Source organism: Hyla sarda, chromosome 10, assembly GCF_029499605.1.
Source record: "Hyla sarda isolate aHylSar1 chromosome 10, aHylSar1.hap1, whole genome shotgun sequence".
Taxonomy (NCBI): Eukaryota; Metazoa; Chordata; class Amphibia; order Anura; family Hylidae; genus Hyla; species Hyla sarda.
In genome coordinates this window covers 72,619,647-72,633,740 of record NC_079198.1, presented here as the reverse complement: position 1 = coordinate 72,633,740, position 14,094 = coordinate 72,619,647, and the positions used below count along the sequence as shown (strand labels likewise).

At 43.7% G+C, this 14,094-nt stretch overlaps 1 protein-coding gene across 2 annotated transcripts in view; it reads right to left on the bottom strand.

Annotated features, from left to right (window-relative positions):
- The window catches only part of FXYD6 (FXYD domain containing ion transport regulator 6), a 115,578-nt gene that overhangs the window by 36,340 nt on the left and 65,144 nt on the right, over positions 1-14,094 (bottom strand). The gene's annotated exons all lie outside the window — the stretch shown is intronic.

The window sequence follows — 14,094 nt, the reverse complement described above, 5'->3', positions numbered from 1 at the left end:
TCTTCTAGTTTACCTAAATCATTTGCCATTTGATGTATCCCTCCAGGGACATACATTTTGTTGGTTTTATTTATGCAATTGAGGTGACCCAGTACAGAATATAGCATACTGCCCATCCTGTGTGGTTGCCTTCAGTGTCCGTCTTGAGCCCACACTACTCAGGACTCAATATATATTAATGTTATGCTATGGTTCATGTATTGGTATTTTCTATGTACCTGCTGCTTTAAGACTGTTAGAAACCTGTTGTTAGGGGAGTGTTCATAAGGTAAACCATGTGACTTGTCAGCCCAATGGGGATCCTTCAAATCTGCCCCTTACATAGTGTGATAAGAGTTCAGAGGTCAGTTCTGCAGACTAGTGCAGTTTTAGCTGAGGTACAGTTTGGAGAAAGTCTGAAGAGAGAGTATGAGGTCTTCTGAGGAGGCCTCAAGTCTAATCCTGCAACCACGCATCTTCTAAAGCAAATCCCCTACTCCCAGGCCAACGTCAAAGCCTAGCGGTAAGCACTAAAGTCCCAGGGATCCAAGTCAGTCTAAAGCAGTCTAAAGCAGTTATACAAGTTAGTCATTCAAACCACTAAAGTCAGCATGGGTTGCCATACAGCAAGTCAGTCATATACAGCACAATCAACTACAAGTCCCAGCAAGCCGATAAGCTTCCAAGATTTACCCTGCACATCCCTTTGTACAAATCTGAGCTGTAGCAGATTTTGCCATCTATCCTGCCTCAGTAAAGTCAGTTTATCCGTAACTTTGCGTTGGAGTATTCAGTGCCCTGTGCCTGGCCCAGGAGAAGCTGGCTCAACCTCGGACAGTGTTTAGGTCAACTGTACCCTGGCATCACAAAAAGGTTAATTTGCACATTACCCTCACCCGACACCACACAATGTGCATGTTTACAGTACTTTACTCCTTAAGAAATGTAGCTGAAACCCCTATAGGCACCTAATGTTGACATAGTGATACTGATTTCTTTATTGGTGAATACATTTGCCAATATTAATGGCTGTAGGTCTGCCATGATTTCGATTATGCATTCATATAGGTCATAAAACCGAAGATGTGAAAGTCAATTTAAAACCAGTTTTATCTAAATGTATGAGTAAAGACACAATGTGGTTGTGTTGCACTTGGCCATAGGTACTTGTGAAATGCTGCTGTTAGTGCCAGAAAGTTATACAAATTTGCAAATAACTTCCACATATCAGCTGCTGTATGCACAGGAGGAGGAAGTGGTGTGGTTCTTTCCAGTCTGACTACAGTGCTCAGGAACTGTCCGGAGCAGGAGAAGTTTGCTATGGGGATTTGCTCCTGCTCTGGACAGTTCCTGACAGAGGTGGCAGCATAGAGCACTGTGGTCAGAATGGAATGAACTACACAACTTCCTCTGGAGTACCCCCTTAATACTTGCCAGTTTTAGCCATTTAGCAATTTAAATATAATTTTACTCCACCCATCTCCCTGCATGGTTTTAAACAGGGAAAGTTACATCCTACATGCCTTGAATTTGTAGGCTTAGTGCTAGCCCAAGAGAGGCATATCTTTTATTAGACCTCAATCATGGCACTGCGCTTTTTATGTATTCTTTTTTCTTTGTTCCATTTCTGCTACTTTTTAAGATTAATTTATCCTGTTTTCCGCTTGCAATTTTTGTGTTTGCTTTGGATGTGCTGACCAATAGTTGTTTTTTTTTGTACAGCAAACAATTATAGGATATAGCAAATCTTAAAATGGGGGCCCATTTTTTTTTTTTTTTTTACCTCTGTTCTTTTTTCAATAGACTTTACTAACCTTAAATCTTTAGTTTTGAGTCCCCTTAGTAATTAGACCCCCTAGCAACTGATGTGTCTGCTACCCTGGTAGTTAAGCCCATGCCCCTGCTGTCTGAGCTTGTGAGTAGGTGGGCCCCAGATATATTTACTAGACAGTTTAAAGACAACGTTTTGTATGGCAGACCAATGCTGGTACAGGTATTGTGCCTGTTTTATAACTGAGAAGTTGGAATTGAGACATTAATTATAAGCTCTGAAACTATTTAAAGCAAATCGGACATGTTCAAATATGCTAATACAATGGTGACGCCATTCAGTAGATCATAGTAAAATTATATATGTCATACCTTTGTAACCTGTGTTTGAGTCTTTATTTTGCTGAAAAGTGTCACAGAGGCATGACCTAGGGTCCACTGTGTCCTAGGCCTGCAACACCCCTGTGCATTGTATCACTGGCCTCCTATTAAAGCTATTAAAGCCATGCCCAAGCCATGCACTAAGGGCATGCTGGAAGGCGGCAATACAATGAACATAGGTGTCCTGGCCTCAGGGCACAGCAGACCCTAGGCCACGCCTCTGTGACACTTAGAAGGCCCCTTATATAGTGCTTTTTCACTAAATAAAGTCTTATACAATGTTGAATTAAGTTTCATTAGTGAATTTGTATGTGACATATTTGCTTTAATAACTATATCTCAGACATGACTTAAGTTAGTGACAGTAGAATTATCAATGGTTCAGCAGCCTTCATTGTTCAGCCTGACATGTTTATTTATATTCTGGATGGCTCACTTAGTGCTATTTCACATTCAAATGTACTGTCCACTTAAAGGATGATCCTTGTCTGCTATGGGAATGTTACAGTATACACTTGGTTTTCTACATAAATACACCCATTGTGTAAATTGTGTAAATAAATAAATCAATAATGCACCCAGACAGACAGTCAGATTGTGGCAAAGCTTGACATGCAATTATGTATCAGGTGTGGTCCAAATAGACACTGGGTCTTGCCACTATGTCACAACAGGCATAGGACCCAGACAGACCACCAATAGCACCAGTAGTTTTCTTGCCCACCATCCAGACACTGGGGGCACTTTCATTACACACCCGTGGTCTCTGTCCAGATGATTTCAAGGCACTTGGCAGAAGGAAATTTGGTGTCTCAGTCCTGATTACGTGTCCCGTAATTGACAGCCACTTTTGCCTTAGTTTGCAGTGGTATCACGAATGAGAAATCTGAACCGCTACAGACTTGAACTGTATGGTCTTTGTTGACAAATCCAGGTTCTGTTAAGGATTCGACAACCATATGGAATATGAAATATAGAGGCCTCATGGTAAATGCAGCAATCTTGCTACATTTGCTGTGGAATAACACAATGCCCCAACAGCTGGTGTGGTGATCTAGGGAGCCATTAATGTCTTCTAGAGATGAGCGAACTTCCAGTAATTCGATTTGTCACGAACTTCTCGACTTTGCAGTTGCTGACTTTAGCCTGCATAAATTATTTCAGCTTTCAGGTCCTGGAAAAGGTGGGTACAGTCCTAGGAGAAAGCTGAACTCATTTATGCAGGATAAAGTCAGTGACCACCGAGCCGAGAAGTTTGTGATGAATCGAATTACTGGAAGTTCGCTCATCTCTAATGTCTTCATCAGATTGTAATATCTCGGCCTGCCTGTCACCAGCTTCAGAAACCTACAAGAGTGCAGGATCTACAGGCCCAGCAGCAACATCTGTGGGCAAATGTGCCTCAGAATGTCCTACAGAACCCGTATGCCTCCATGCCAAACTGTATCTCATCTTGTATTCAGGCAAGAGGTGCCCAACAGGGTGCTACAGCCTTTCTATTGTACAGTTTTCCACAATAAACTCATCCTTTGGCTCTAATATTACAATCAATTACATACATAATCATTACATTCACCCACATAAAGTTTATTTCAACTTTAATTTTACAATAAAAATTTCAATTAAATACCATTTTTCAATTTTAATTACTACCTTGCGGTGCATTGAGTGTATATTGTCTGGGTTTAAAGGGGTACTCCGGCGCTAAGACATCTTATCCCCTATCCAAAGGATAGGAGATAAGAAGTATGTTCTTGGGGGTCCCGCTGCTAGGGACCCCCGCAATCTGTCTTTGCGCACCCACCTTTGTGAGCTCTCCACAGAACTGGAGGCTCCGAGTGTGTAGCGCGACGACCACAGGGCCAGTGTATCGTGACGTCACGACTACGTCCCCGTGTGACATCCTTTGGATAGGGGATAAGATGTCTTAGGGCCGGAGTACCCCTTTAAAATGTATGAAAATTAGATATACAGAGATCTAATTCACAATTTGCATTAATAAAACACACATTAAAGCTTGCTGAGTTTTTTTTTTTGTAAAATAATGATCTTTCAAGTAAAATGCCATGATAACTTGTATAGAATTATTTTTTGTTATGTAAACATGGCTGCTTCCTTCAAACACTACTGTCCACAGGTTGTATGTGAGTGCGATATTGCAGCTCAGACTTAGGTATTTCAGGGCGATGAGCTGCAATACCAGACACAACCAATAGAAAAGTGTGGTGCTGTATTTTAAGGGTATGTTCACACGTACTGTATATGATGTGACATTTATGTTGCAGATCTTTTATGCTTTGGATCTTATGTTGTGTTCGATTGTACTAGAAAAGTAAATCAATATAAATAAATAATTGAACACAACGTAAAATCTGCATCATAGAGTCTGCAGTGTATATGCTACGTGTGAACATACACTTATTACAGGCCCTTGAACCCCAGAAATCAGACATTACGTTACTGGGAAGTGATGTAGTAGTTGAATAGTCAGCATTACTTGGGGTTTTCTAGACTTGCAGACCCAATATGAGAGCTAATATAGTAGATTGTTGCTCATTTAACCTTTCCATGGCTCAATAATCAGCCAACAAACAAGTGTTTTCTAGTTCATTGGCAGATCGCTGACCCTTTTACAGAAAAGAATGTTCCTAAGAATGTTTATTCTGCTGATAAATGATCCGTGTAAAAGACCCCTTAGCTGTTCTCTTCTTTGGCTCTTAGAGTCAAGACCCTTTTTATAGTACCTAAAAGCTCTTATAATCTTTATGCGACAACCACTGTTTCATACTTTAAACCAGTGTTTTCAAACTGTGTCTCCAGCTGTTGCAATACAGCCAAAGACTGTCTGGGCATGCTGGGAGTTGTAGTTTTGTCACAGTTGGAGACATAATTTGGAAAACACGGCTTTAGACAGAACAGTGGTCCCTCAAATTACAATATTAATTGGTTCCAGGACGAACATTGTATGTTGAAACCATTGTATGTTGAAACCAGAACTCTATGGAAACCTGGTTATTGATTCTAAAGCCCCAACATGTCATCCAAAAATAGGAAAAAATATATAACTAATATAGATAGAGCAAGTCCTTACATATAAAAGTAAGAAAGATCAGCCTTTGGCTGTCCGGGCATGCTGGGAGTTGTAGTTTTGCAACAGCTGGGGGCACCCTGCTTGGGAAACACTTGTCTATGTAGAGGACACGAGCTGTCCTAAAAAAGTAAAATGGAGTCGCCCTCACCTGGTGTCCAAAGGAGCAGGTAACCCTGGCACAGGTAAAGTGTACAGAACATGTAATACCTCCCTGTTCTGTAGGGGGCGCTACCAGACATCAGTCAGTGCATACGCTTCAGGAATACTGGTGAAGAGTACAGAACATGTAATACCACCCTGTACTGTAGGCGGCGCTACCAGACACCGGTCAGTGCATGCACTTCAGTAATACAGGGGCTTTACCAGTAAATTGCCCATTTTAATCGGTCAGTTCTTCCGGCCATTGACATGTTTCACAGATCTGGACTGTCTGTACATTGTATGTTGAGTCTGGTTTCAACTTACAATGGTCCAGAAAAGACCATTGTATGTTGAAACTATTGTATGTTGAGGGATCACTGTATATGGTAACACCATAAATGAGGCAAAGGATAGTATTTATATGGCGTCACAATAGGGCAGAATTTTCTAAACTTTTCAAGTTGGTGACACCCTTGACATACATAATTTGGTGACACACTCCTTGCTGTACTGCCGTTGGCTGTCCGGGCATGCTGGGAGTTGTAGTTTTGCAACAGCTGGAGGCACCCTGGTTGTGAAACAATGGTTTATGTAGAGGACAGGAGCTTCTTCAGGGTCCTATACAGTACACAGAGTGTCCCAAATGGAGCCGCCCTTACTTGGTGTCCAAAAGAAGCAGCTAACCCTTCCAGAGGTAAGGAGTAGTACAGAACTTGTAGTTCCTCCCTGTACTGTAGGGGGCGCTACCAGACAGCCAGTAAGTGCAGGCACTTCAGTAATAGAGGTGGCAATACCAATGAATGCCCATTCTAATTGGTCAGTTCCTCCAGATCTGGACTGTCTGTACATTGTATGATGAGTCTGGTTTCAAGTTACAATGGTCCAGAAAAGACCATTGTATGTTGAAACTATTGTATGTTGAGGCCATTGTAAGTTGAGGGATCACTGTATATGCCTCAGGTTATGGCGCAGATCTCTGGTGTATGCCTTAAGCCTAGTGATAAGTGACATGGAATAATACAATGGCCTTGTATATTGCATTAAGTACCAGTGATGCGGTTATGACTTTGCCTGGTACCATGTCAGTATATAAAGCCTCATTTATAGTCACAGGCGTCACTCATGCATAACTTCCCTCTCCCTGGAGTCCGGAACAGCAGGAAAACACAAGCAACTCTGCTTTGTTATCTACGTCCCTGCGTGCAGATGTGGTCCTTGCACATCCCGTCTCCATAGCAACGTAGGGAGGAGAAACTACTATGGCAACGACAGGAGGCAGTAACACAGACAAAACAAACAAGAAATATATCCCAGCATCCTCCTTGCTCAGATTAACCCTCTGATCTACACCAGAGGGCAATGGAATAAAATTTGCCTTGTAGAATCGGGTGTTTGCTATGTAACAAAGATCATGGCTGCTCTGCCTTTCTGCCAGTACTGATATGCAGCATGTTTACTGTACAAATCTGCAAGACCTGGTTCACACTGCGCATTTTTGTTATGTTTTTAATTTTGGTTGGTGACGTCCCATGTCTCTCAAGAGAGTTCACCAAGCAAAGCACTTGTTATAAATGCAACAAAACGCACAGTGTCAATTCTGCCATAAGCCATCCATCAGTGTAAACAATGATTGATGCAAATGATGGTCATTATTAGAGATGAGCGAACTTACAGTAAATTCAATTCGTCACAAACTTCTCGGCTCGGCAGTTGCTGACTTTAGCCTGCATAAATTAGTTCAGCTTTCAGGTGCTCCGGTGGGCTGGAGACTCTCTCCTAGGACTGTATCCACCTTTTCCAGCCCACCGGAGCACCTGAAAGCTGAACTCATTTATGCAGGATAAGTCATCAACCGCCGAGCCGAGAAGTTTGTGACGAATCAAATTTACTGTAAGTTCGCTCATCTCTAGTCATTATCTATTATCAGTAAGTCTAGGGCACTACCATGATTAGTTGGCACTAATGGGAATCAGCTTTCTCACAGTACTTCAGTAATTTCTAGGCATTTATTGAATGAATAATGACATTTAGAGTCATGTACTGTATATTTGTACGGACAGGAATGACTTTCCCAATGCAAAATTCCTTTTCTGCATGTTGTAACCATAAGAAGTATCTAAATGTGTATCCGAGCAGAAAAATACATTCTCCTAATGCTTTGCTAACAGAAGACTGGAATTAGAATGTCTTTGGTCTATAGGTTAATATTTATAATCAATAGTGGTCTAAGGGGGTTTATAGGTTAATATTTATAATTAATAGTGGTCTAAGGTGGTTTATAGGCTAATATTTATAATTAATCGTGGTCTAAGGTGGTTTATAGGCTAATATTTATAATTAATCGTGGTCTAAGGTGGTTTATAGGCTAATATTTATAATCAATAGTGGTCTAAGGGGGTTTATAGGTTAATATTTATAATTAATAGTGGTCTAAGGTGGTTTATAGGCTAATATTTATAATCAATAGTGGTCTAAGGGGGTTTATAGGTTAATATTTATAATTAATAGTGGTCTAAGGTGGTTTATAGGCTAATATTTATAATCAATAGTGGTCTAAGGGGGTTTATAGGTTAATATTTATAATCAATAGTGGTCTAAGGGGGTTTATAGGTTAAAATGTAATATCCACAGAGGTCTAAGATGGTTTAATGGTTTCTACATCAATCCCTCCATGTGGCCAGCTCTATTAGGCTGGGTTCACGCCACGTTTCGTTAAATACGGTTCCCGTATACGGCTGGGAGGAGAGGGGCGGGGCTTAATAGCGGAGCCTGCACTCAGCCGTATTCGGGAACCGTATTTAATGCATGTCTATGAGCCAACCGGAGTGAACCGCAGCCTCTGGTCGGCTTCATTTTCGGCCGTATGCGGTTTTCCGACCGTAGGCAAAAATGCGGTCGTCCACGTTTTTGCCTGCGGTCGGGAAACTGCATACGGCCGAAAACAAAGCTAACCGGAGGCTGCGGTTCACTCTGGTTGGCTCATAGACATACATTAAATACGGTTCCCGAATACGGCTGAATGCGGGTGCCGTGATTAAGCCCCGCCCCCTCCTCCCAGCCGTATACGGGAACCGTAGTTAACAAAACCAGGTGTGAACCCAGCCGTACTGAGAAGAGTGCAGGGTTTACATGAGCACTTCACCAAACAACTAGACCTTATGCATCTGCTTATCGCACCTAAGATACCTTAGAGTCTTATCATTCAGTAAGGGCTCTTTCACATGGCGGACATTTCATAGGCAGTAGGTGCTTGGAAATGCACCATCTTCATAGACGGCAATGCATTTCTGAGCGCATTACGCAGAAACAATGAACATGTTCATTCTTTCTATTGAGTCCAGAATTAGAATTTTTCAACGTAGAAATTCAGCCTTGTGCACAGTGCAGCAGAATCCTATAAAAAATAATGGGAGTCTTCTGCAACAGAATTTTTTAGAGGCATTTTTCCGCCAGATTCCGCTCAGAAATTCCATTGTAAATCGGCCTTAAAGGGGTACTCCGGTGCTTATACATCTTATCCCCTATCCAAAGGATAGGGGATAAGATGCCTGATCGAGGGAGTCCCGCCGCTGGGGACCCCCGTGATCTTGCACGCGGCACCCCGTTTGTAATCAGTCCCCGGAGCGTGTTCGCTCCGGGACTGATTACCGGCGACTACAGGGCGGGCGGCGTGTGATGTCACGCCCCCGCCCCCGTGTGATGTCACGCTCCGCCCCTCAATGCAAGCCTGTCACGCCCCCTCCGGTAGGCTTGCATTGAGGGGCGTGTTCGCTCTGGGGACTGATTACAAACGGGGTGCCGCGTGCAAGATCACGGGGGTCCCCAGCTGCGGGACTCCCTCGATCAGGCATCTTATCCCCTATCCTTTGGATAGGGGATGAGATGTTTAAGCAACAGAGTACCCCTTTAAGGGTTTTTCTCTGTTTGTCTGTCCATGGATTGTTCAGATGGCCATACACTTTAGATATACTCCCATGCATGTGTTCTCACTAGGAAGAAGCAAATACCCGTATTTTTCGCCGTATAAGACGCACTTTTTCTTCCCCAAAACTGGGGGGGGGGAAAGTTGGTGCGTCTTATATGGCGAATACACACCTATCGTGGCGGTCCCTGCGGCCATCAACGGCCGGGACCCGCGGCTAATACAGGACATCACCGATCGCGGTGATGCCCAGTATTAACCCTTCAGATGTGGCGATCAAAGCTGACCGCCGCGTCTGAAGCGAAAGTGACACTAACCCGGCTGCTCAGTCGGGCTGTTCGGGACCTCCGCGGTGAAATCGCGGTGTCCCGAACAGCTTACAGGACACCAGGAGGGACCTTACCTGCCTCCTCGCTGTCTGCTCCGTGCCGGGATCCCCTGCATGGCCGGCACTCTCCTTCGATGTCATCACGTCGTTGCGCACGCCGTCCCGTCATCCAATAGGAGCGGCGTGTGTAGCGACGCGATGACGGCGACGGAGAGAGTGGATCCCGGGGAAGAAGACGTCCGGAGCATCGGGGACACCACGGGGATGCGGCGACAGCGATGGAGCGACAACCAGGGCAGCGATGACGAGCGGTGACGGGTCCGGAGCGGCGGGGACACGTGAGTATAACCTCCTGTACCAGTGGTCTTCAACCTGCGGACACAGATGCAAAATCTAGAAAAAAAAGATTCTGAACCCAGCAGTGATCTTCAACCTGCGGACCTCCAGCTGTTGCAAAACTACAACTCCCAGCATGCCCGGACAGCCAACGGCTGTCCGGGCATGCTGGGAGTTGTAGTTTTGCAACATCTGGATGTACGCAGGTTGAAGATCACTGTTGGGTTCAGAATCTTTTTTTCTTCTAGATTTTCCACCTTTAAAATTGGGTGCGTCTTATATGCCGGTGCGTCCTAAAGGTCAAAAAATACGGTAAGTCACTGCCAGAAACCTGTCACCTCAGACAGAGGAAGAAGATCTAGGACACTTCACTATTCTGTGCAGAAAGAGTGCAACCTACTGTGTGTGGGTCTCAAGGGGGAAAAACACTGTATATGGGCACTGTATATACAGTGTAGAGGCACAAACAAAGAGCCAGAAGCCTGTTTGTCCGACAAATTCTGACGACTTGTGGCTGGAAGAAATTATCATGGCTGTCTGAGTCAGATGGAGACAAGAAAAAACAAAAAAAACAAAAAAAGAGTACGTCTCCAAGGAGATGCCCCTTGTAAGTTACTGGCATCTACCACTATGTGGGCCCTGTACGGCAGTAATATCAGTCTTTATATAGTGTCTTCTCTTTAGTTGTAGGGCGGCAGTATTAGTCACTGTGTGGTGGTAATATGTGATCATGGTGTGTGCAGGATTCTCTATAATTTAGAATAATTTTATTTGAGCAGAAATGATACCCTCGCAATGCGTGAGAGAAGACCGTCCAAGATTAGAGATGAGCGAACTTACAGTAAATTCGATTCGTCACGGACTTATCGGCTCAGCAGTTGATGGCTTTTCCTGCATAAATTAGTTCAGCTTTCAGGTGCTCCCGTGGGCTGGAAAAGAGGGATACAGTCCTAGGAGACTCTTTCCTAGGACCGTATCCACCTTTTCCAGCCCACCGGAGCACCGGAAAGCTGAACTAATTTAAGCAGGACAAAAAGTCATCAACTGCAGAGCCGAGAAGTTCATGATGAATCGAATTTACTGTAAGTCCGCTCATCTCTATCCAAAATTTGCCCATAGAATTTTAGTTACAACCCTATGGCCAAGATTTATCAAAATGTGTGAGAGAAAAAGTGGAGGGATTTTCCCACAGCAACCAATCACAGCTAACGAGCTGAGGTAAAGTGAAAGCTGAGCTGTGATTGGTTGCTGTGGGAAAATCCTTCCACTTTTTCTCTCACACATTTTGATAAATCTGGGCCAATGTGTTTGGCTTTCGTCACCTATGGGAGATATAGTAAGCGGTGTAGAAAAGACCCTTTGTCTTAACAAATAGGGCAGACATACAACATACAACAGGTGAAATGTGGTCACAGGTCTTTTGTATTAGAGACCGTTACCATTAGCTGTGAGACATTTTAGAGGATAGGTCACAGACATTACATAATGTCAGTTATGTACATGATGTCGCTGTAAGCTTATTGATCTGTCTGCCCCACTGTGACCATGTGATGGCGGCAGACATAGCATAACAGCTACAGAGGCTGCATTGACTAGAGCAGAGCGACTGGGTTGATCTAGTTTATTTTAGCCTGAAGTAATAAAGGTGACATGATTATTTTGTAGCTTTTACTGCTCTCATACAGTATATGCATCAAATATTTCCTTGTACCTTGGAACAAAGTACATCTGTGTGATGCCTGAGGCATGGGAAATATGCGCTCTCTAACCAAAGCGTGGGTTCACACTACGTTTTGTCCCATACGGGAGCGCATACGGCAGGGGGGAGCTAAAACCTTGCGCTCCCGTATGTGACCGTATGCGCTCCCGTATGTCATTCATTTCAATGAGCCGACCGGAGTGAAACGTTCGGTTCGGTCGGCTCATTTTTGCGCCGTATGCGCTTTTACAACCGGACCTAAAACCGTGGTTGACCACAGTTTTAGGTCCGGTTGTAAAAGCGCATACGGCGCAAAAATGGGCCGACCGGACCGAACGTTTCACTCCGGTCGGCTCATTGAAATGAATGACATTCGGGAGCGCATACGGTCACATACGGGAGCGCAAGGTTTTAGCTCCCCCCTGCCGTATGCGCTCCCGTATGGGACAAAACGTAGTGTGAACCCAGCCTTATATGGCTAACATTTTTTTGTCCAGCATATTAAAGGGGAAATTCAGTTTCATGAATTTAAAGGGGTAGTCCGGTGGAAAACTTTTATTATGTTTTAAATCAACTGGTGCCAGAAAGTTGAACAGATTTGTAAATGACTTCTATTGAAAAAATCTTAATCCTTCCAGTACTTATTAGCTACTGAATACTACAGAGAAAATTCTTTTCTTTTTGGAAAACAGAGCTCTCTGCTGACATCACGAGCACAGTGCTCTCTGCTGACATCTCTGTCCATTTTAAGAACTGTCCAGAGTACGAGAAAATCCCCATAGCAAACATATGCTGCTCTGGACAGTTCCTAAAATGGACAGAGATGTCAGCAGAGAGCACTGTGCTCATGATTCAGCAGAGAGCTCTGTGTTCCCAAAAAGAAAATTATTTCCTCTTTAGTATTCAGCAGCTAATAAGTACTAGAAGGATTACATTTTTTTTTTATAGAAGTAATTTACAAATCTGTTTAACTTTCTGGCACCAGTTGATTTGATTTCCACCGGAGTACCCCTTTAATGGTGAATCTGACACTGGAAAGATCCTGGAGACCAAACTTGACTGAATGAAAAAATGCAGACCCCTGGCAAACGTCTGCAACCCCCTCAGCAAACGTGTGTATGTGTGTGTGTATGTTTTCTAACATAGATGACTCCTTATGGTGCAATTCTCAAGATCTTCTCTAGGGACCTGGATCTGTAGTCCATGTGTTATTCCATTAAGTATATGATAGCGTCCTGATTCTGCCATTGGGAAAGCGAAGGATTGGTTAATTGGATTTCAGTATACCTGATCCCTTTTCCTATTCAGAATACATGCAGGGCAGAGCGTATATATCTGTATTACAGAGGGGCTTCTGGAGAGTTAACTTTTGACTATTTTTCTACCAAGCACTTTATTGGTATACAAAACAAAAATGTTACTTTCATTACAGTTCCTCTTTATCCCCTCAGGGACTTTGTTCTGTTTAACTCCTTGATCATTTTCTCTATTTCTAATTAAGTGGGCTGCATATAAATCTCATCGCACATAAGTCTCACTTTCTGGTTAAATCCTTTCAATAACTGTTGTCCGAATGCTTGCTTAAGCGACACCTATTCCCCTCCTCACACCTGCATTTTAGAGAAAAGTGGGCCGCTACAAGACACTTCTGGCAGTGCCTCATTTCCATGGTGCAGGGTGAACAAAAAATTAAGGAGGTGAAATTCAATCCTTGTTTCCTTAACATCATGTCATGGGAAACTGTCGGGAGGCTACTACATGCATAAGACAGTCAACAGGTCCTGATGACATCTTAGGGTTCAACCACTTTTTCTTCAGCTAGTATGTTTTTTTTTTTTTATAGAGAATCCAAACCTAAAGTTGCCATACACTTTAACTCTGTTTATTGTTCTTTGCGGTTGGTAGTGTCAGGCTAGGTTGACTGATGTGTTTCTCAATGAAGTCCTAGACATAACATCTGGGGAAATTTCTGTCCATATGGTCCATAGTTTACCTTATATACAGTATGTTCAGTTCTGACATCCTCCAGAAATATTAATATTTATATATACTGTACATGGGACAAAACTCTTAACCCCTTAAGGACGCAGGACGTAAATGTACGTCCTGGTGAGGTGGTACTTAACGCACCAGGACGTACATTTACGTCCTAAGCATAACCGCGGGCATCGGAGCGATGCCCGTGTCATGTGCGGCTGATCCCGGCTGCTGATCGCAGCCAGGGACCCGCCGGCAATGGCCGACGCCCGCGATCTCGCGGGCGTCCGCCATTAACCCCTCAGGTGCCGGGATCAATACAGATCCCGGCATCTGCGGCAGTTCGCGATTTAAATGAACGATCGGATCGCCCGCAGCGCTGCTGTGGGGATCCGATCATTCATAACGCCACACGGAGGTCCCCTCTCCTTCCTCCGTGCGGCTCCCGGCGTCTCCTGCTCTGGTCTGTG